Source organism: Amphiura filiformis, chromosome 4 (assembly GCF_039555335.1).
Source record: "Amphiura filiformis chromosome 4, Afil_fr2py, whole genome shotgun sequence".
Taxonomy (NCBI): domain Eukaryota; kingdom Metazoa; phylum Echinodermata; class Ophiuroidea; order Amphilepidida; family Amphiuridae; genus Amphiura; species Amphiura filiformis.
The window spans coordinates 5,794,481-5,817,509 of NC_092631.1; the positions used below are offsets into that span (position 1 = coordinate 5,794,481).

At 37.2% G+C, this 23,029-nt stretch overlaps 1 pseudogene; it reads right to left on the reverse strand.

Moving 5' to 3' along the window:
• The window catches only part of LOC140150505 (solute carrier family 23 member 1-like), a 67,609-nt pseudogene that overhangs the window by 5,405 nt on the left and 39,175 nt on the right, over positions 1 to 23,029 (reverse strand).

Here is a 23,029-nt window from a genome sequence, read left to right on the forward strand (position 1 = left end):
ACATATATAGTTTTCCATACTTTAAATGCTTTCTTCAGCCTGATTAACCCTTGCAAAGGCTCAAAAATTGCTAAAAATGCGTTTCCACTGCTCAAGTGTCACATCTAACCCTGAATATTTTCTTTGAATAAATGCGATATCTTTACATATTTGTTGTTTTTTAATTAGATAACGCACCATCATATTGTTTATCAACATTATTTTTTAGTGATTAAAACGTCTTTGTGTAATTCTAAAATAAATTGCCCTTTCCACCAAAACGCTGTGAGCTACGTTACCCCTTTTTAACACATGTTATTGGAAAGAAGTAAAACAGAGGTATCAATGTAATTTGCGGTTTTTTGAAAGGAAACACTCATATTTTTTTAAAAATCACTGTAAAAATCGTGATGCTGTAGCATTTTTGGCATATAAATGTTGTAAACATTGAAATTTCGACCGACCATGTTAAGATTGGTGAGCTACGTTACCAGGATTCTATAGTATGCACTTGTATTAGATGTACTTCCTAATAATATGTGAAAGCTACCAGTGTTCGAACCCCATTTATATTAGAATTAACCGGCATAACCTTCTAACGTTCGCAAATCACATTAAAAACATTAAAAACCAGTGAACTACGTTACTGTGAGCTACGTTACACACTCATTTACGCATCTTCAAAACTTCTATGAAATGGTGAAATCTGTTTTACATTTCACTCAAGTGATCTTTAGATTGCTTTTTATGACCTTGGATTGAGTAAAACCAGCCCATTTTGTAGTCGGTAACGTAGCTCACATTACATTGAGTTTTAGTGTTAAAAAACATCATGACTTCTTGAAAGAAAAATATGCAAGTGGTGTTGGCAATTTTTTACATCTGAAAGTAGTGATACATTTACTCTTAATAAACAAAAAAGCAGGTATTTTTGAACAACTTTTATTTTTTCAATTTTTATAGTGGATTGGCACCGGATTTTGTAGAATTAGCGATATGCAGTTGCTTTGTGCTGTTGGCTTTTGTTGGATTGAGGGCTAAAAGGGCCAATATGATGAAAAATAGGAGTTACTATAACCCTGAATTTGTACCATGCTTTTTGGCTATATGAAAGGAGAGAATAAAGGGGGAAGATGAAAAAATAACTTGTTTGTTTCCCTCAAGATTCGAACCCCAGTCCACATGCCTGCCAAGTACTCAACCGGTGACTGGTTGCCACAGGTGTCGTATCTGTAACATGAGGAATGTTCACCGTTATAATATTTGGTGGGGCCTTATAATTCTGTAGGAATTAAGAAGATTCCTCGGAGGTAAACTCAATGTCGACCTGTGATAATTCAACCCATGACCTGAAGATGCATCTGGGATTGGATACAGTGTATGAGCACTCCAAACAGCAAGTCCAAAAGATTAAATTTTAATTTTCCAATGAAAATATCTTTAATATCAGCACAATACACAAATTATGTCAAAAATCCAGGCAATAATAACCCAAAACTCCAATCACTGCAATTTTAAAGGAGAAATGATTAAAGTGAAATCGAAGCACAGGAACAAAACATTAAATCTTTAAAATTATCATTAATGTCAGAAAAGGCAATCCAACAATGTGTACATTTTCAGAAAATGGCACATTTGCATTATACACCTTTTTTGTAATTGACCACTTTGGGTCACATGATAAGAATTATCTGTTGTATTTGTAATTGACCACTTACGGTTGTATTTGCCAGGGTTTGGCTCTGCTAACTCCAATTAGGCCGGAGTTAGCAAAGTGGAAAACTGAAAGTGAGAACAAAGGTGTAAATTACATATGCCCAATTATGTACGTTAATTTGCCAAAGAATTATAAGGACTATCTCTAGCCTAGACTTGGTACATGTGTATACTTTGATCAGGTGGTAATAGGCGGGAATTATTAGGCTTAGGCAGAAAAGTAGACCCACATTAAGAGTGATATAGTTGATCTGCCTGGTCAATATTTTTCGTGTTAAAGAAAGTAGACAAAGTATAAGACTTCAATTAATAATTTGTAATACTTCTGGCGAGATGTCATAAGACAATTCTCCAAATATAGTATATTGATATTAATCCGCGATGTTATGAGGTCCGCCAATTACAAGTTGATCAAATTATAGTGTAGTACAAGTACAATAGAAGTATACAACATTTAGCATTTTGATAATTTTAATCTGCAAATAAGTTGGGCTTTTTAAAGTTGAGTTCATTTTATTTTCTTAAGAAATTAACCCTAATTATGCAGATTAAAAGTAGCAAAATGTACTTCTATGTGCTTGTACTACGTATGTATCAAGTCTTAGCTAGATAGTCCTTATAGTTACTTGGCAAATTAACTTTGAACAATTGGGCATATATAATTTACATTTTTGCCCTCGCTTTCAGTTTTCCACTTCGCTAACTCTGGCCTGATTGGAGTTAACAGAGCAGAGCCAAACGCTGCCAACAGCTACAAAGTGGTCAATTACAAGCAAGCTAAATAGCAAAAGTGCTACCACCTGCATCAGCCCACTGGCTTGGGTCAGGTCAAACCAATCCAAATTCATAAACAAACAAACAAATAGACATAGCAAAGCATGCAACATTACATTGCAACAAACAACATGCACAGGCTGCACTTATAAAGTGGGTATACTCCAGGGGGGAGAGGGCCATTCAAAAAACTATCATGACTAGTGTTACCATCCTTATAGGCCCTCACATTTCAAAGCGAATACAACAAATTACCCACGTAAGTTCATCATCAAACAAGAATCAGTTTGAGTATTAATAGGTTTTGTCCATGCAATTTACAATATGACGTAGCGATCGTCACTGACGACATGCAATGTTTAAGCTTACTCACATGGCATTTTATTAGAGGGGGCTTTTAATACAGAGGGGGCATTTATTAGAGGGGGAGCTTCTAATACAAACAATATGGTAAATTGAGAAGCACAAAAACAAACAACACTAATACTACCCCAGTGCCCTATTACTTTATGCAGGCCTGTAACCAGGATTTCATTTGGGGGCTGATTTTGAAAAAGTGGACTTGGGGGACATTTTTTGAAAAAGTGGACTTTTTTTTCAAAATTCCACCATGGGGGTTTTGGGGTCAAAAAAGGGGACTTTTTTGCCATTTGGCATAAAAATATCAACCATATAACTGACCTTCCTTGAAATCTTCTTGAAAAGGTGACCCTTTTTCTGACCATTGTTTTGGGTATAAGATTTTGTTGGTCTGTGTGTTCATGAAATTCAGGGTGAAATGACCAAGTACAAAGAATTTATTATACTATCATGGAAATGCCTACCTTAAATGGTAACTTGCCCACAAATTTTGTTCATAAATACCTAGTACCTCTAATGGCAATGGGCAACAACAAAGGGTCTGGTATTTCAATCACTTTTTTTTACAAATTTTCCAAGAGTCAAAATGTTTGTGCACAGACATTAGCTCGCACTTAGAGGGTTGCGAGTTTGAGCCCCGACAGTGTCATCGTGTTGTGCACTTGGGCAAGGTGCTTTACCTTACTTGCCTCTCTCTACCTAGGGGTGAAAAGGGGAGCTGTTTGGAATATTGTCCATTGAGCACCGTCCTAAGGTATGAGCAAGGCTTGGGTACTGTATGGCAGCTGACGTATTCTAACGACAGCAGAATAAATGTAAAGCACTTTGATACATGTCAACATTTTAGCTGGAACACATATCTGTGACTGACAGGGTCACTGTTAATATGTTGGGAATAATTTGAGAGCTCTGTTTTTACAACTGGACACAGGGGCAAGTCCCTTCGGAGTTACAGCTTAGCTTGTCTGAGGCATTTACAGCTGGTTTTTGCTAACAGACATGTGCTGAATTTGAGCCCTGATACATGGTATATTCCTATGTAGTGTGATTAAGAGAGAGTCAGCATAGGTGAGATAGGAGAATAAAAGCGGGGAAACCCTAACCCAATGGAAACTATACACAAATACATTCACAGCTTAAAGCCAGGGTTATAAAACAGTTCTCCTCATGCAGCGACTCATATGTAAAACTTTCATATACTTGATAAAGCTGCAGACCGACGAGGGTACCACAGTATATCACATAGTGGTGCAAGTGCAAATTGTGTGTATCACATCAGAAGGTCTACCACATAGTGACAAAAGTCAATCATAAATATAATCAAGAAATGAACATCACCAAGAAAAATGTTGAGGAGGTGAAATTTGCATTGGACATAGATTATAAACCTGCCATTAAGGGATCTAAAATTAGCGTTTATTGCGTTTCTACAGTATTTTTTGTGGGACATGAGAGCACCTCAGACCTATCGAATTGCATTCTGAATACGAAGCATGTCTTTCTGATAACAAATAATTTTCATTTTTTGAAAATCACAATATTTGATATTTTTCACATTTTTGATATATATCAGTCCTCGAAGTAAATTTTATAAATCTAATGATATATTCTTAAAGTGTATGTAGCTGGGAGGAAAAGCCGACGATCAATTGAAAATTTTGACCTTTCATATTGAAGATATGGATTTTTTTTTCCCAAAAGGACCTAATTTTTTTGGGTGTTTTGGGGGAAAAAATCCATATCTTCAATACGAAAGGTCAAAATTTTCAATTAATCGTCGGCTTTTCTTCCCACCTACATACACTTTAAGTATAAATCATCAGATTTATTAAGTTTACTTCAAGTACTGTTAAATATCAAAATATCAATTTTAATGATTTGCCATAAAATGTGTATTAAATTGCGAATTTCAAAAATCAAAATTATTTGACATCAGAATGACATTCTTCGTATTCAGAATGCAATTCGATATGTCTGATGTGCTCTAATGTCCCACAATAAATACTGTCCAAACGTTCATACCCCAGCCATTAATACGCAGCAATTCATGTGTCTATTAAAAGTAGACATGTGTATATTGTACACAAAATAAAGTTACACACTACAATGTGAGAAAGATTTTTCTGAAATCTCAACAAATGTCAATATGGAATCACACCAATTTTCTTTTGTGCGCAGAGAAGATATCTTACACTTCCCACAATGCATTTCTTCTCTGCACTGATTTGCTCCCGGGGGGCCTCTTGGAAAATATTTGTACGGGGGTGCTAAAAGTAGACTTCAGAATGTTGACCATCTTTAATCCTCTATACCTGCGTAGTACAAACAAACACCCGATCACTATACCTCGCGGGTATCAGTTAACCAACCCATCTCTATACCATTTTAACTGAAATGGTAACCCATCATTATATCATCAATATACCCAAACACTTACAACAGCCCATCTCAATACCATCACAGAAATAAGGGGTCATTAATATACCCGAAACAACTTCAAAAGCACCCCATTGATATACCAAAAACGATGAAAATGCATCTCAAAAACCTTTGAGCATCCCTGTACACCATTTTTTAGGGAGAGCCCCCCCCCCCGGATATGCTATTCAGGGCAACATGAGTCGATAGTAACAATACCTCAATTACAAGATCTGGATGAGCTCTATCAGTTAAATAAACTATTTGTGTCAATATTGACCTATGTTGCACTGAAGATGAGTACAAGGAAGAAATGCATTGTGGGAAGTGTAGGACATCTTCTCTGGTATGTGATGCACTCAACGAAAAACACATTTCAACATAGATTTGTTGAAAAGTTGGCACAAACGAGATCGATACTACAAAATGGTATCAATCAACAGCAATGTACAAAACAATGGACCAATATGGTAACAATCAGGAATAAATAGTAGGGGCATGCTCCGATGAATATAAGACACACACACAGTCATGCAATAAAACCAGTAATTTATACCTCAACTTTCGACTGTAGAGGGCGGTTTATCAGCAACGGAACTGTAGTCTGATTGGAACACAAATGTTAGGAAGAAAAAAACCATGGTTAGAATGCACATCTATGCCAAGAATATACTCTAGGTGGGACACTTTTCTTGATTGACTTCAACCAAAGGATTTGAACTAATGTCCAATGCCATAATACACACTAGTTCTGGAACTGTTGCTTGTCGAGATCAATCTATGGTGCACATTTAATATTTCCAGTGGACTATGGCTAAAAAAACCTTCGTCTCCTTAACATTTGCCAAAAAATATGTGCAACATTTTTTTTCTTTGCACAAATGCTACGCGAAATGCAGGATTTTGTTTGTGTTACAGAGTTAATAGTAGAGTCGGGCCATGTGTATAGGGTTAGGTTGAGGGTTGGGATTAGGCCTTAGGCTAAAGGTTGAGGTAGGGCGAAGTTTAGGGTTAGGGTATGGATAATGGCAGGGCCGTAGCAAGCGGGGCGGCCGGGGATGCCATGGCCGCCCCACTTTTTGTTTTGTTTTTCTTTATATCTTTATTTCAATTTGGGCATATATTTGTATTTTGGCCGCCCCACATTAGTCATGGCCGCCCCACAATTTACAACCTTGCTACGGCCCTGGATAATGGTTTATAACTAGGTTATTGGGTTTTTCGGACAAATGACCTGTTATCGTGAAAAACTCTAAGGTTTAGTTTTCATTTAAGGGCTCAGGTAGTGACGTTTGCATAGTATTTTTGTGGGAAATTATTAAAAATTTGTAGGTCTTTTGGGGAAACTTTATGTTCATCCTCAATACGAAAAGTTCCAAATTTTCAATTGATGGATGGCTTTTCCTCCCAGCTACATACACTTTTAATATCAATAGATTTTAAGTTTACTTCCGGAGATTGTTAAATATCAAAAATATAAATTTTTAATAATTTGCCATAAAATAAATCAAGATTATTTGATATCAGAAGGACATTCCTCGTATTCAGAATGCAATTTGGTGTATCAGATGTGCTCTTGGCTCTTAGGCCCCACAAAAAACTACTATGCAAAGGTAGGTGACCGACCCCTTAAGGATGTCATTGAAATTTATTTTTCTGGCAAAATAACTATACAGGCCTAGCCCTTAATGATTTAAAACCCAACAATTTAGTGTCCCACCCTAAATTCCCCAGCAAGAATCTCTTTTCGTCACTGTTCTGTCAAAACCTCATAACTCCCAATAGCTGCTATGTGTTAAATATGTACAATACAATATATTATATTGTACATATATCTAACATCTAGCATCTATTGGAGTTACAAGGTTTTGAAAGAAGAGCGACATTTTAATAGTTCATAATAACATCATGCGCATAACAAAGATTTGTTAAGAGACCAAGAGAACTATAATAGAGGGGGCTAGACTAAATTATGTCAGGCGGATTTATCCGCCTGATATACTGTGAAGCTCCTAAATCTTCTTCTTTCTTCTTTAGTAGAACCAAAAATTGCTACTAGTGCCAGACGCTTGGATCAATTTTGACCAAACTTGGCCACAAGAAGCACTGACCCAAGCTTAATATAACTTCTACACAGATAGGGGTCAAAGGTCATGTAAGGGTTATTAGGGGTCATTTTGTGAAAATCTTAAAAATGCTACTTCTCCTTTAAATGACATGCTATGACCACCAAACATGGTCAGCAAGAACCGCTGGCCCAAGCAATTTGGCAGATACCTTGTGCAGGGAAACAGCTATTTGATAACAAGAGATAAGCATATAAACACCTCAAAAGAAATAAGTCCCCCTCTGAACATGTCGTCATAACATCGCAAGGTTTCGTTTTGTACCAACAAAACTAACTTTGAAATAATTATATGACTGTTTACTAAGTGCTGTGTGAAAATAAGAGATTTCCATGACTTCAGGGCTGAATGAGCCTAAATTGAAGACAAAAAGTGCCCTTTCCAAAAGTCACAAAGTAGGCCTATGCTTGTTAACTGCAAGGCGATTGGGACAAGGAATGGAACTGACCATCTTACAACTCACTGTGCTGAACTCTGCACCAAGGGGATTTGCATGGCTGAATGATCAAGAATCGATACACATTACAGTAAATGTTCACTTGGTGAGGATTTTAAACTGCACTCAAACACATGGGGTTTTCCATTAGTAACAAGCCATGAATAAACTTTTGTGACAAGTATAGGCCTACTTTGTGACTTTTGAAAAGGGCAGTTTTTGCCTTCAATTTAGGCTCATTCAGCCCTGAAGTCATGGAAATCTCTCATTTTCACACAGCACTTAGTAAACAGTCATATAATTATTTCAAAGTTAGTTTTGTTGGTACAAAATGAAACCTTACGATGTTATGACGACATGTTCAGAGGGGGACTTATTTCTTTTGAGGTGTTTAGTTTCGTTGCATGCTTGGGCATGTCTACTGGTGTGGTTTGAAGTTTCCAGGAAAATTAACAGTAAATATTGTGCTGCTATTTTGATAATATAAAGCGATAAGAGTTGTTAGGTTTGGAAATTATGCTATCCCATGATGCATTTATGAAAATACACACTAAAGGTTTGGAAATGATGCTATCCCATGATGCATTTATGAAAATACACACTAAAGGTATGTGATAAATGCTATATACATGTAGTTGCTTGTGCAGTGGGGATGGTGGTCAAATTATATTCCTTCCCATGATGCATTTATGAAAATCAACACATACACACTAAGGCTATATGGTAAATGCTATATAGCAATAATGGTGAATACCAGTACTCGGGTGGGTGGGGGGGGCGGGCAAATTTTGAAATATGTCCGATTGGGCTAAAACTTATATATAATAATCATAAGGGGATCATGAAACATCAGCTATGGTCATCCAAGGTCAATGTTACAGCTGCTCGATGGGGCAGTAACTCTGGGAAAATGATCCCTGACACTTGGGGAGTATGAAACCGCAAAAGTCATGTGACGTCAAAGGTCAGGTCAAATTTAAAGTTGCTCCGATAGTGCTGTAACTTCGGAAAAATGATCCCTGACAATTGGGGAGTATGAAACCACAAAAGTCATGTGAGGTCAAAGGTCAGGTCAAATTTAAAGTTGCTCCGATCGGGCTGTAACTTCGGGAAAATGATCCCTGACAATTGGGGAGTATGAAACCACAAAGGTCATGCGAGGTCAAAGGTCAGGTCAAATTTAAAGTTGCTCCAATTGGGCTGTAAGTCGGAGGAAATGATCCCTGACACTTGGGGAGTATAAAACCCCAAAGGTCGTGTGAGGGCAAAGGTCAGGTCAAATTTTAAGTTGCTTCGATTGGGCTGTAACTCTGGGTAAATGATCCCTGACACTTGAGGAGTATAATACCCAAAGGTCAACTGAGATCAAAGGTCAGGTCAAATTTAAAGTTGCTCCGATTGGCCTGTAACTCGGAAACCAATCTCTGACACTTCATGAGTATAAAACTAAAAAGGTCATGCGAGGTCAAAGGTCAGGTCAAATTTAAAGTTGCTCCGATCGGGCTGTAACTTGGGGAAAATGATCCCCGACATTTGGGGAGTATGAAACCATAAAGGTCATCTGAGGTCAAAGGTCAGGTAAAATTAAATATTGCTCCGATTGGGCTTTAAAACTTGCGGAAATGATCCCTGACACTTGGGGAGTATAAAACCGTAAAGGTCATCCAAGGTTACAGGACAGGAAAGGTCAAATGTTAAAATAGGCCCGATTGGGCTTAATGTGATGCAAATTACCCTTGATTTGAGAGAGCATGAGTAGTCAACTCACGTTTACCCGAGGTCAAAGGTCAAATGAGGTCAATCAGAAGTCATCGCCTGACATTCGTGGCTCGTGAGCCACAGTACACGAGCCACAGTAGCTCTAGTTGTTTATGTTTTTATTTTACCAAGAGAAAGATAACTAGTGGCAAATGGTGGTCATAGACCACAAACCTAGCTGGGCGTGTTGGTGTTGTGGAGGTATCTGACCCCTGCAAATGTTCCAAAAATGTTCCCCTGGTCATGAGGTTTGTTGTCACCGAGTTTGAGTCCCTTACTCCTTATACATGTCCAGAAAATGTAATGTTAAGATTTGACCCCAGATGACCTTTGACCTGACCCCTACAAAATGTTCCAAAAATGTCCCCCTGGTCATTAAGTTTGTTGTCACCAAGTTTGAGCCCCGTACCCCTTACAGATATTCAGAAAATACATTTCTAAGATTTGACCTCTGCATGACCTTTGACCTGACCCCTGCAACATGTTCCCCTGGTCATGAGATTTGTTGTCACTGAGTTTGAGCCCCATACCCCTTACAGATATCCAGAAAATGAAATTATAAGATTTGACCCAGATAACCTTTGACCTGACCCCTGCAAAGTGTTCCAAAATATTCCCCAGATCATTAAGTTTGTTGTCAACAAGTTTGAGCCCGGTACACAGAAATGCATTTCAAAAAATTTGACCTCTGCATGACCTTTGACCTGACCCCTGCAAATTGTTCCCCTGGTTATAAGATTTGTTGTCACCGAGTTTGAACCCCATACCCCTTATAGATGTCCAGATAATGCAATTGTAAGATTTAACCCTTTAATGACCTTTGACCCCAATTCTGTATGCAAGTTATAGGCGTGTGGTATAGCCGATGCATATATGCAAATGACATCATTGTACTATAAAATATGTGGCAGAAAAAGCATTTTGCAGGTATTTGGTTAAATACCAGAAATGCCCCTTTAATGACCTTTGACCCCAATTTTGTTTAGACCCTATGGGCACTGGATATAGCCGATACATATGTGCGAAAGTGGACGTAATTGTAGGATGTAACATGTAGGAGGAGAAGCATTTTGAAGTTATTGCCAGAAAGAAAGAAGAAAGATCGGATAGCAAAACAGTACCTAGCTCGGGGGGTTGTAAACCCCCCAGCTAGGTAACTATCGAGAGGGCTAGACTAAATTGCTGAGCATGAGATGTAGATTTATACAGAATAGATATGGAGGAGCTCATGAAATTCTTTGGAAACATCTACTTTTTTTATGATTTTGTAAATATATGACATGATCACGGGGAATGAGTCGGATGTCGCTAATATTGTTTTTGAGATATTGGCAAAAATAGTGTTCAAATTCTTTTGTTTTTAGCCATTGATAAATTGCTCATAACTCAGTAACCAGATGTCCAATTTTGAAGGGCTTTGCATCAAAATGTAGCATTTGTAAACTGCCAGAATATGATGTAAAAAATTTCTAATTGAAAATTGCCGACATGTGCCTCATTCCCCTTGATCATGTCACATATGGTGACTTTCAATTCCTTCAACAGAACTTCACAGAACTTATCGAGGTATGTGTCACTCCAGCCATAATCATAAGCCAAGCTCTAAAGCTCTGTGGTGGCATCAGGAATTTTTTTCGGGGGGCATGGGGGGGGCAAAGTGAATTTCAAGGGGGGCAAAATCAACAAATTTTTGGAAATTTACATAGAGGGTTTTGCCTCAAAACTGGGGGGAAAGAAAAATGTTTGGGGGACAAATACCTCCCCCCCTCATAGCGCTGCCACTGCTAAAGCTAACTCTAACTTTGCCAACCATAAGCTAATAACTTAAGCGTAATCAATTTAATGCTTGACTCATACCTTTCTTATTATGGAATTTCCAGCCAAAGAATGTGGGTGAGAAGGGGACATATCTTAGCCATCGTTGTCTCTCAATCCATGGCATGATGAGAGGTAGGTTGTAACAGCTTAACAACTCCTTAGTGACTGCATCATCCGTGTCCTTACCGCCGTACAGAGATTTCCACTGAGCAATACCTCTTTCTTCAGGTGTACCTACAAAAAGGAAGACCACATTATTGATGAAAACAAATTGAAGAGGTCAGATTAAAAATTGCTTTCTTGCATTGTTTTTTATTAATCTCAATCTTTTAATATCATTATGAATTCGGCAGACAGCTGAATCCAGATTCGGCTTTTGGTAAATTCATGTTACACATGCATTATTTTTGAATTAGAGAACAAGGGATCAATGCTTTACATAATAGAGGGCAGCATATCAATTTCATAAAAGAGATCAGATGATAATAGTGTAATAAAAGGGCAGCATACAGGGTCAGCTAACGGGTCATCGCAGTACGGTAGACGATAATTTTTGAGATTACTTTTTCTATAAGTAGAGTGCATGTAGAAATAGTCTACAATAGGGGATGTCCACGGTTGACAGATGTCCCCGCTTATCTGTTATAGATCAGAAAAAGTCCCCAATTGGGGGTATTTACAAACCAACAGCGCTTTGTGTGTGGAATCAAACCAACCAATATACGCACCTGGTATTGTGTTGTCCAAAACAAACCCGAAGAAGCCACCTACAAACATACTGGTCTTCAGTAGTACAACTATAATTTGATTAAATTCGGGAGATCCTGCCAGGAAAAACATTGATTTAGAGGGAGGGCATTGTGAAAAATCTAAACATTTTTCCTTTGGAATCGAAAGGCAAAATGTTTAGATTTTTTACAATGCCTGACATATTACCGATGCAAAGTTATTAACCTCATTTGTAACCGTCACTTTGATGTCTTCACTTAACAAAATAACACAAAATGTTCCTCAAAGGTTTCTAAAAATAAACAATTTTTACATGTTCCCATTCCAAAAATCAAACAGTCTAAAACAGGACGACCAATTATGGTAGTACACAATGCCAAATATGGTGACCATCGTGCGTGCGCACAGTTTAGCAACACGCCATGCGCAGATGCTACTAATATTTACGCTGGAACAATTACGCATTTAGAGGTCAATTATGAAGTATTGATGACCTCAATTTGCGTTCACGTTTTTACAAACTAATAAAACCAAATTAAAGGTGAAAATGGATTATTTGTTTATATAGGCATCAAACCTGCGGGGAATACAGGGACAATTCCTCCACCACCATCTTTTGACAAAAATGAACCACCTTTTGTTCTTTTCAGCCACCTTTTGAAAATTTAGGCAAAAAATGCCTCCCCCTACTTTTCAAGACGTATTGACACCACTGTTTGTTTACACTCTAATGTAAATTATTTTAAAATATATATAAGTATCTTAATTGTTAGCCAGTTGTATTAATATTTGTTTTCTGGTTTTTTTTTACATAGATAAATATAAAACAAATTGTCATAAATCATCATATTCCTAATGATAAGTGATGTGATTAAGCTAAATGAGTCGGAAGTTGGCAATATTTAAAAATCAACATACCCAACATCCGACCTCATTTTGCTTGATAATATAAAAATTATAATAAATCAATTTTGGATTTCTATAGCGCCTTTTCCAGATCTCGGAGGATTCAAAGCGCTGTAATTTCACTGCAATGATGAATCATCACAATCAGATCGCATCAACTAGGCCGCTTGTAGGTGAACCCGGCACAAACCTATCCATACTTAGATTGTAACATACACCAATTATCTGTGCAGCTCCCCACATTCCATTGGGTGAAGGTAGTTTTTGATAACCAAACAAATAATCACTGATTTTTTTAAAGCAGGAGGAAACCGGAGATCCCAGAGAAAACCTGCGAGAGCGAGCATGGATTGGGATAAACCCAAGTGCACATACAGACCTTGGGCATGGCTGGGGCTTGAAACCGGGACCTCAATGGTGCAAGGTGAGGGAACAACCGCTGCGCCAACCCGCTCTCCCTCCTGCAAATAATAAATATATGTCTGATTTGCCGGTCGATACAACCATGGCAGTGTGTGCATATTACTGGAATGACTGAGTTTGCTAAAATCATAATGAGTAATTATAGCACAATGCATCATTTGCAATCTTGTAAATGATATATTCATCAATTAATGCAATGCCGCTGGGTTGTACATATATTTTGTGGCATATTGGCCCGCACCTGTGAATCATGCCACAAATAAATTAAAGTAAAGTACTTGTGATTTTATACAAAAAGTCAGAGTGAAAAACAAATGACTATTATATTCTAATTAGACAATAATAACTGCGCACCATCTATTTTGAGGTCATTGTGTGAAATTGGAGGGTTTTGTTTTGGGCTACAGAGTATTTTTTTCCGAGGGCGTCAGCGCTCGAGGAAAATAACTCGATCTTTCCTTCGTATTATTTGCTGGAAATGTTTCGAATATTTCAATTTATTTAGTTGTCATCCGTCATTAATAATGGGCGAATCCTGACTACATGACGTCATTGGCGTGGATACAGGGCATTTTTGCTATCCATATTCCGGGGCCCCTTGATTAATTGATTAATTTGACCGTTGACTGCGGTACTGTTGATTTTTGCTACAGAAATGTATTTTTACATGAAACTTTATTTTTATATCGTGACATTATCTGGAGAACAATAGCATATATATTCATGTTGGCTATCGTAATTATGCATGCATGAGACGTGTAGGCCCTACGTGTGTGAAATTGGACGCTCACTCTTGGCCCAAGATGCAGATTTTCTGAATGCGTGAATGAGTTGCATCAATCATGATTATTGCACGCCGAGTTTATATTCTCATGTTTACAAGTGGACATGGATATATTGTATACTTGGATTTAAATGGATGAATAGTTCTACCATTAGGGTTTACACCCGGTAAGTAGGTTTTATAGGTTTTATAAATGTGATTACAATTTTATTGGCTTAAAATCAGAATTTTCTCTTGACCCACCAAAGGCTGACAATTATACAGCTCAACTTACCGTACTTTGCCTAACCAGACAGTCCATGCCAAAATTGTTACTACACCTTTACATTTCATCGAATCTCTTTTTGATGTCTGTCATTTTGAACATCACACTTGAAAGATGTATGCTATGTAGAAACTTTATTTTGCAATTTCATAATTTGCATATTATTAGCATATTTGCAAGAAAAAACATGAAAATCAATAAATACATATTTTTCACAATTTCAATATTTTATTAGAAATTAAGCATGTAGGCCGTTTGTTATGACTTGATGAATAAAGTTGTTAAAACAGATTTTGATATTTTTGCTTATTTTTCTTTTTTTGCCCCAAAATGTGTAAAAATCAACATTTTTTGGATGACCTATATTTTCTTTGAATATTTATCAAATTTCTTAATTTAGGTATAATACAGTGCAGAAAAAGATGTCAAAAAAAGTTGTTAAAACAGATTTCCAATAAATTGTTCCATTTTCCATTTTGGGTTAAATACTCAATTTTCATGCGGGATATTTGAAACATAAAATGAAAACATGTCCATTGCACTTTTTCCTCGAGATGTACTATAAATCAAGGTTACGGATATATTATAATCCTTCTTATCTTCACTGATCCATCAGATACCTATTGTTATGAATGATCAATGAAAAGGTTCAGAACTGGGCTACTAATGGTCTGGCAAGTATCTATAGTTAGTTTCATGACTGTGTCAACTCAAAAATCATCCAAGGTCGAATGTAGGAAAAGTATGATCAGTTGAGCTGTACCGTACGTACCGGTGGCTGACAGTAAAAATAGAGCTCAAGTTTTCCTTACACTGTATCTTCAAATCTGTAGGCCCTATTTTTCCATATTGGCCAGCATGCTTATAATTTATATCATCATGATTACTACGCTTTTTAGCCTGGCTTGAGCATTTTGTTTAAGTCTGGCCCAACCAAGCATCATGCCTGCCCGGCATCATGCCTTGAGCATGCAAGTGTCTCTGCACGGCGCGACCGTTTTATACCGAGCATGCGAGGACCGTTTAAACAAACTTGCAGAATGATCTGAGAAAAATAGAATGGAATGATGCTCAAAAAATGAATTTAAAAAACAGTTCCAGGTTTAAATTACCTAGCCCGAGGTAGCCTACTCACATCGTCACATCTCCGTCAATACGATGACTGACTTTCTATGGTGAGGAACAACAAATGCTAGGCCTAGCTAGCATGCTAGGCCCCCTGTGCCATGATGTTTCGGCTACATGATATTTGTTATACCTACCATTTACAAAATGATTGTGAATAAATACCTGAAGAAATTAATTGTTTATATTGTCAGGAACATGGGAAAGAACAACCAGTATGCCCGGCCAGCATAACTATTTATAGGGCCATGATATTTTGAGCTTCATAACTATTTATAGGGCCATGAATGATATTTTGAGCTTCAAATTACCATACAAAATAATAAATAGGCCTATTCAGTAATTTCTCATCTGGATGATAATACAAATCAAGATTCAGATTTTGTTAGTGGTTTTAAAGCCGAAAGCCGGACGTGTAATTTATTTTACAAACAAAATATAAGGGTTATATTCCAGTTTTGTCAATAGTCCACCATGCACCATACTGCTGTTTTCTTGTGGGTTTTTTTTTGGGGGGGGGGCAAGCTGTGTTCCCGCTCGTCCACATTTGCATTGCACACAGTCACAGTACGACGATACTCTCGAAGAGAGGAATGTACTCACCGGTAGAAGAAATGTTTCATTTCAAAAATATCTAATTGGCAATTTTAATGACTAAATATCCTTCAAGTACACAATAACAAATTTGTATTTTTACACCTTCACTGGGATGTCACTTGTAATATCGTTTGGTTCCTGTTGTTGTTGCTATTTCTTGTTGTTGTGACTCGTCTATTCTTTTGTTTTTTTCCTGTTTGGGATTCCCCAATTCAGGGCCGTAGCAAGGTTGAAAAATGTGGGGCGGCCATCACAAATGTGGGGCGGCCAAACTACAAACATATGCCCAAATTGAAATAAAGATATAAAGAAAAACATAACAAATTTCTCAAAAAGTGGGGCGGCCATGGCATCCCCGGCCGCCCCGCTTGCTACGGCCCTGCCCCAATTGTATTTGTTTTGAGTCACGTCATACGATGCAATCATAATTATTGACAGCAATAGATGCCGGGATCGGGAGCAGCTGAGACCTAGACGCAGGTCGTAAAGCTCACTCCGGGAGCTCACTTGATCAACGTAACACAGGGACAAACATATTAGGAAAAATTGTTTATATTTATTCAATATTCATTCAAAACAGGACCCTGTTTTGTTTAGAATGTATGTGCATATTTATTGGCTTACCTGCTGTGATCGGGCTGCTTTTATTTATTTTTTGAAGGTAGTCGCCATTTGAATTGGACGCTGCAATTCGCAATGATGCCAATTCTTTATCCATGTTCGGGCCCCGATCACCCCATGTTTTGATTGCTACGTCAGACGCGGAAGTCATTGTTGCGTCCGAGTCAATTGTGAGATATTAATGACCTCGAATTGCGCTCGTGTTTTCACAAATAATAAAATATGATTGGATCACACGCATCATGCATATTCATGAGGTTATGAATATGATGCAATTTATATTGGGACTGCGTAGGAGAAAAGTGCAATTACTTTTTCCCTGATTTGGTTTTATAAAAATTCAAAATACATTATCCTACCAGTAGCGGCACTACAGGTGGGCAAGGGGGCATTATTCTTCCCCCCCCAAAAAAAACACCAACCTAAATTACGAAAATTTCCACTTTTTGATGCAATTTTGCACAAAAAAGGTTGATTATGCCCCTCCATGAAATTCACTTTCCCCCAATACTCCACCCAAAAAATATTGCTGGCACTGCCACTGTATCGGACATTGCTTTTTCCATTCTCCGCAGCCAGCTGTTTTGGGTGATTACTAAGTGTTCTTAATTAGCTTACTTGTGTTGATAAAATCTTCATTGCCATTCATCCAGTTTGGTATAACCATACCCATGAAGAAAGAGTAACCAATGATGAAGAGATTACGGGAAGAGTTCAGATTGACAAACTGTAGATTAGAGATACCCACCGCTGTCACCATACCTGCAAATTGGGAGTCAAAATAGAGAACAAGAAATGTCTTTAAAAAAGACAACGCCATGGAAGAAGTTCATGTTTCATAATTTTACATTGACAAGTAATAGAGAATAAGAAATAGAGAACAAGAAATGTCTTTAAAAAAGACAACGCCGTGGAAGAAGCCATGTTTCATAATTTTACATTGACAAGTACTTAGATTGCTAGTAATTTTTGTGTGTGACACATGCACAACTAATTGGGTGTGGAATATCGTTACCACCAGTGACATACTAGGAAAGCTACAGGCCCAAATACTTGACAAGAAATTGAAAAAATATGATGCTTCATTGAATTTTGTGTTACAGGGATCAAGCGTCCATGCATGGGCCTACAGGAATATTCAGCCTGTTTCTACTGAACAAACAGTTGCCGGTGAATTCAAGTTAATTCTGGGTTATGCAAGAAATAATCAGTAACAGCTCCAGTAGAAACAGATTGGGTAAAGGTGAATGCAGCATTAATTATTCACCCTGCACCGGATGCAAGTGAGCTTCAGGACACCGTCATCCGTAGTTAGGTGGTTATAGTCGTGAATATGTGGTAACATTCTCAGTAGAAACAGTTAGGGTGAAGAATTGGGGGGAGGGGCGACACAGGAAGTTAGCCTACTACAATCCCGGGGCACTCAATTTTTTTTTGGGTAGGGGTGTGCCACCGCCAGTTTGAACTTGAGGTCTAAGGAACTGATCGGCAGGTCAAAAGGGGGTCTAGGGAACTGATCGGCCGGTCAAAAGGGGGGTCTTGGGAACTGTTTGACCGGCCAAAAGGGGGGTCTTGGGAACTGATCAGCCGCCAAAATCTGAAAAATCTCGGCAACTAAACCATGCAGGCCAAACCAGGGTTCAATTTTGTTGCGTTTTTTGCCACAGATTTTTGAAGGAATCGATTTCACTTTGAATTGTGCATTAAATTATTAAATCAGGAAAACCATTAATGCAAAATAGGTCTGTTTGGCCTATTACGATGAAAATCTCAGCAAAGCAAAACAGCATTCGAATCAAATTACTAGACCCTGCAGACCTACAATCTATGCTATTAGCCTACTGATAATTATAGCAGCAGCTAGCAGTATTACATAAAAGCCCTCCATAAAAACAAACCCACAAAAATATATTTTTCAGTGCCGAAAAGTAAAACATTGACTACATTGAACTGCATGAGATGATTGAGTGAAGTGTGCAGAATTTGACACCATTCCACTAGACCAGTAGATCGTAAATTACCTTTTAATTCACTGTTATGGCCAGCTGCAAGGATGTGCACACAATTATTTGAGGTACTTTTCCTCATATTTGGCAATTTTATTCCCAAAAGAGATCTCAAAATCATTTATTTCTAGCAAAATGTTCATCAGCTGAAGGCATCGGCATCGCGGCAGGCACTCGACAGTGCAGTGCTGTTTAACAACAAACCAGTGTTGCCACTACTAAAGGAGCCCAAAATCCGCCCAAAGTTCACCTTACTCCTAATACAATGTGTTTCAATGGGGAAGAAATTTATGGAAAATTCCTTTGAAGTTTTTGAGCTCATAAAAAGTAGCTTTTGGGCTTGAAATAGTAGGACAGAAAACACGTCTGTCAAGATGCCAATGAGAGCGGAAATCGATGATCTGAGGGTCTATGGAAGCGGCTAGAAAATATTTCGGGCTTCAGAGCGGGCAATCAATGAATTCAGAGGGTCTAAGGAACGGCTAGCGGCTCTGAAAAAGGGGGTCGTCGCCGCGGCACATCCCCGTATAGCTGGGAAATGTGAGTGCCCCCCCCCCCCCCGGGACTACAATACAGCGTAAACATTCAAAATATGACCTTGGAATACTGAGAGAGGGAAGACACTCAAGTATGATTGTGTACCTGTGCACAACCACATTTTTCAAAACACCCCGCAAATGAATTTTACCTTTTCAGCAAAAGTAAAATTACACAATATACAAAATTTACCCCTAACTAAGGTTTTTGCAAAAAAACATTTACCCTTTAGGCTGGAAGCTAAAATTACCCTAAAATATCACCAAAATCTGAAGATTTTTTGCAAACAAATTTTCTAAAATGTTCAGCCAAAATAAATAAATTTTGACCCCAAAATGGCTGATTTTACATGATTTTAGCCAAATAAAAAAATTTTAGAAAAATTGCAAACAAATTTTCTAAAATGTTCAGCCAAAATAAATAAATTTTGACCCCAAAATGGCTGATTTTAAATGATTTTAGCCAAATAAAAAATTTTTAGAAAAATTCTCTAAAACACAAATTCTGGGTTGGTCGGTCCCGTAGAACAGGGTTTTTTTTCGTCGCCTTACAAAATATTTGAAAAAGAACCCCAAGGTCAGAAAAACTATCCTTTTCTTTGAAAATTAGTGTTTTTTATTACTCTTTGAAATGTGCATGGTAAGTAAGCGCAAATTGCAAAAATGCAATAATCTTTTTTATAATTTTTTTAATACTTTTTATGATTTCACAAATCACTGAGAGTTATTTTTTATCATATCATAATATCAAAACTTAATCTTACAGCAAATGCTGAATCGTAATTTTACATGAAAATTATGTAAACATAGCATCTGTAAAGCACTTAAATAAAAAATTACAACTTCATAAAATATCTTTAAATGAAGAATTTGTTTTTAAAAAGGATTAAATCCACTTTGTTTAGTTCTGAGAAAATCAATGTTTTTTAACATATATAAGAATGTTGCACTTTTTTGATAAGTTTATTTTCTGCCCTATAATAATAATAATAATAATAATAAGTGGGATTTATAAAAATGCACCTTACATTGAAAACACAACCCCAAGGCGCATACATATGAAAAAATAAGAAACAGAAGAACATAGCTAAAATATAACTACATCAAAAGCATATAAGAACACACCTATAAATTACAATCATTACATATTATAATACAGTTTTAAGAAAATATATATGATAAAAACATCATGTCCAGCAAATATAATAACAAAAATTCATGTCACTTCATAATAAAACATGTTTGAAAAGATGTATCTATAAAAGATATTTATTTATTAATATGTTGAAGCTTAAAAACTGGTTCATTCTATTATTTTCACTGTATATTTCTTTATTTTTGGACCCATGCAGATTTAATCCCTTTTGGAACCAGATTTGAAATTAGACATTTTCATGTTTCTTAATATGGTGCACCTGAATGTCAAATCACAATGAAAGCAGAAAACTTTACCTCTTTGAAATTATGTTATTTTGTGAGAAAACTGTCAATTTTGACAATTTTACACATTTTTGTTTGTGTGCAATTTCGAAACCAAATAATCCCATTGATTTACGTTTTCTTGATTTCATTGGATTAAGAACATTCCTATCAATGTCTTACCAAAAACAAAACCACATTTCCACCATGTGGATTATATTCAAATTTACGAACATTTCAGGAAATTTACGGCAAATACTGCAAGGGTCATAAATTCGGACCTAAACATGTAAGAGATGTGAAACAAAGGTAATAAAAATTAAAAAAGGAATGGGGCGCCCAATGGGAGCTATGATGTGATGTCCCACTTTGGATGTGACCCGTATGTAGGGCTAAGACCCCCCTTTTCACCATCGCTGTCACCCAAAGACCCCCACTTACCAGCACATTCTCTGTCTCCCAAAGACCCCATATTTTTCCTTTAGATCTGTCACCCAAATACCTAGACCCTAATATTTCCATCTGAACAGCAACGAGTCGTCTATCACTGATTTTCGAGGCTTCTTTTGGCTCTCACCCAAAGACCACACTAAAAAACTGCCCCCCCCCCCCATTTAGATCCAAGCGGTCCCTCTCTCACCCAATGACCCCATATTTTGTACACTGATTTTTGCTCTCACAGAATGCCAAACATCATGCTCTCAGGCTTGCAATGACCCCATATTTTTTATATTTTGCTCTCACCGGATGCCCCTTACTGGCCAGCCCTACACCTATCCATTTCATATTGAAGTGCCACCCCCGGGGCTGAAATGTAACCGTTTGGATACAATTTTAGTAGGCATATAGTAAGCAAAGAAAGATTAGGAAAAGTAAAGCATATTTATTGCAGTGAGAGAGATGAAAAATCGTACTGCATGGGGATGGAAGAGGTTTGGTTTCAAATAAAAAGGAATAAAGATCTTACCATTTCAGTTACTATTGTTAAGAAATCATGTTGTGGAGGGTTGTTGGAGCAGAATTATTTTATTTAGAATATATATAGGTTTGCTTCTTAAGCATTGTTTTCCATATCACGATATAACTATCGGTTGTAATACCTGACAATATTACATGCCTGGTTATTGATTTAACGGAAAGTCGCCGCGGATATTTTAAGAGCATTTGAACCTGTTTAACATACTTAGCGACACAAAAGTCACGGTGTATTGGGTGTTTTTATTAACCCAATAATTTTGTATTTCAAACAAAGATGACAAGCCAGGATTTTAAGGATTTTTGTAAAGGTAAATGTTTTAAATAATACTTACAACAAATGTCAATTGCACATACCGTGCTAAATGTTCCAGGAATAAGAGACCATCCCTGTTTTTGTTTTTGTTTTTTTTGTTTTGTTTTGTTTTGGGTTTTTTTTTATTTTTTAATAAGAAACCATGTAAAATTATGTATAACGATGAAGTTCCTGGTTCCTTCATCGACAAAGCAGCTTTTTTTTGGATCAATACCGCATCAAATCAAATCATGTCGCTCTTCACGATAGGCCTACTCTGCGATCGTAATAGCGCCATCTCTTCAAAAGTGTTTTTAAAAGACATAAGGGCATTTTATTAATTTAGTATTTCAAGTAATTCCCGCTGTATATAGAACTAGTTTACTTGCATTCAACGCATATTAGTAAACAGTAATAAAATCAAAATCAAAACCAAGCAAGTTGTGTTTTTATTTCTAAGCTGGGCATACTTTTAAGCAAAGTTGCGAAGTAAATCTAGCAAGACCGAAATTAGAAGCTTTTTATAAAGTCATGCCAATATATGGGGCCCGTCATAGCGGGCGCCCCAAACATGTGTATTTGTAACTCTCTTTCATGTTCTGCACATAACTCAATTTCGACAAAAGCTGAATCTTTATATCATAGACTCTGAAGAGTCTTCAGGGTCTATGATTTTTAAATCATAGACCCTGATTTTTAAATCATTAAAATACCTTATTATGATTTTTAAATCATTAAAATACCTTTTGGAAACAATCTCTTAAAGGGGAAGATTGGAATGTCATCTTTCCCAGGGAAGAGACCATGGCCTGACAGTAACATGAGTAGGTTTATTTCACCTTGAAGGCATGGATAGTCTTGCAAATATGGGCTAACTTTCCCCTAGGCCATCCAAGCCGCATGAATTAGTAGGACTACAACTGGTATCTACTGATCAGTTTATACTCCTATTTCCCCGCATCT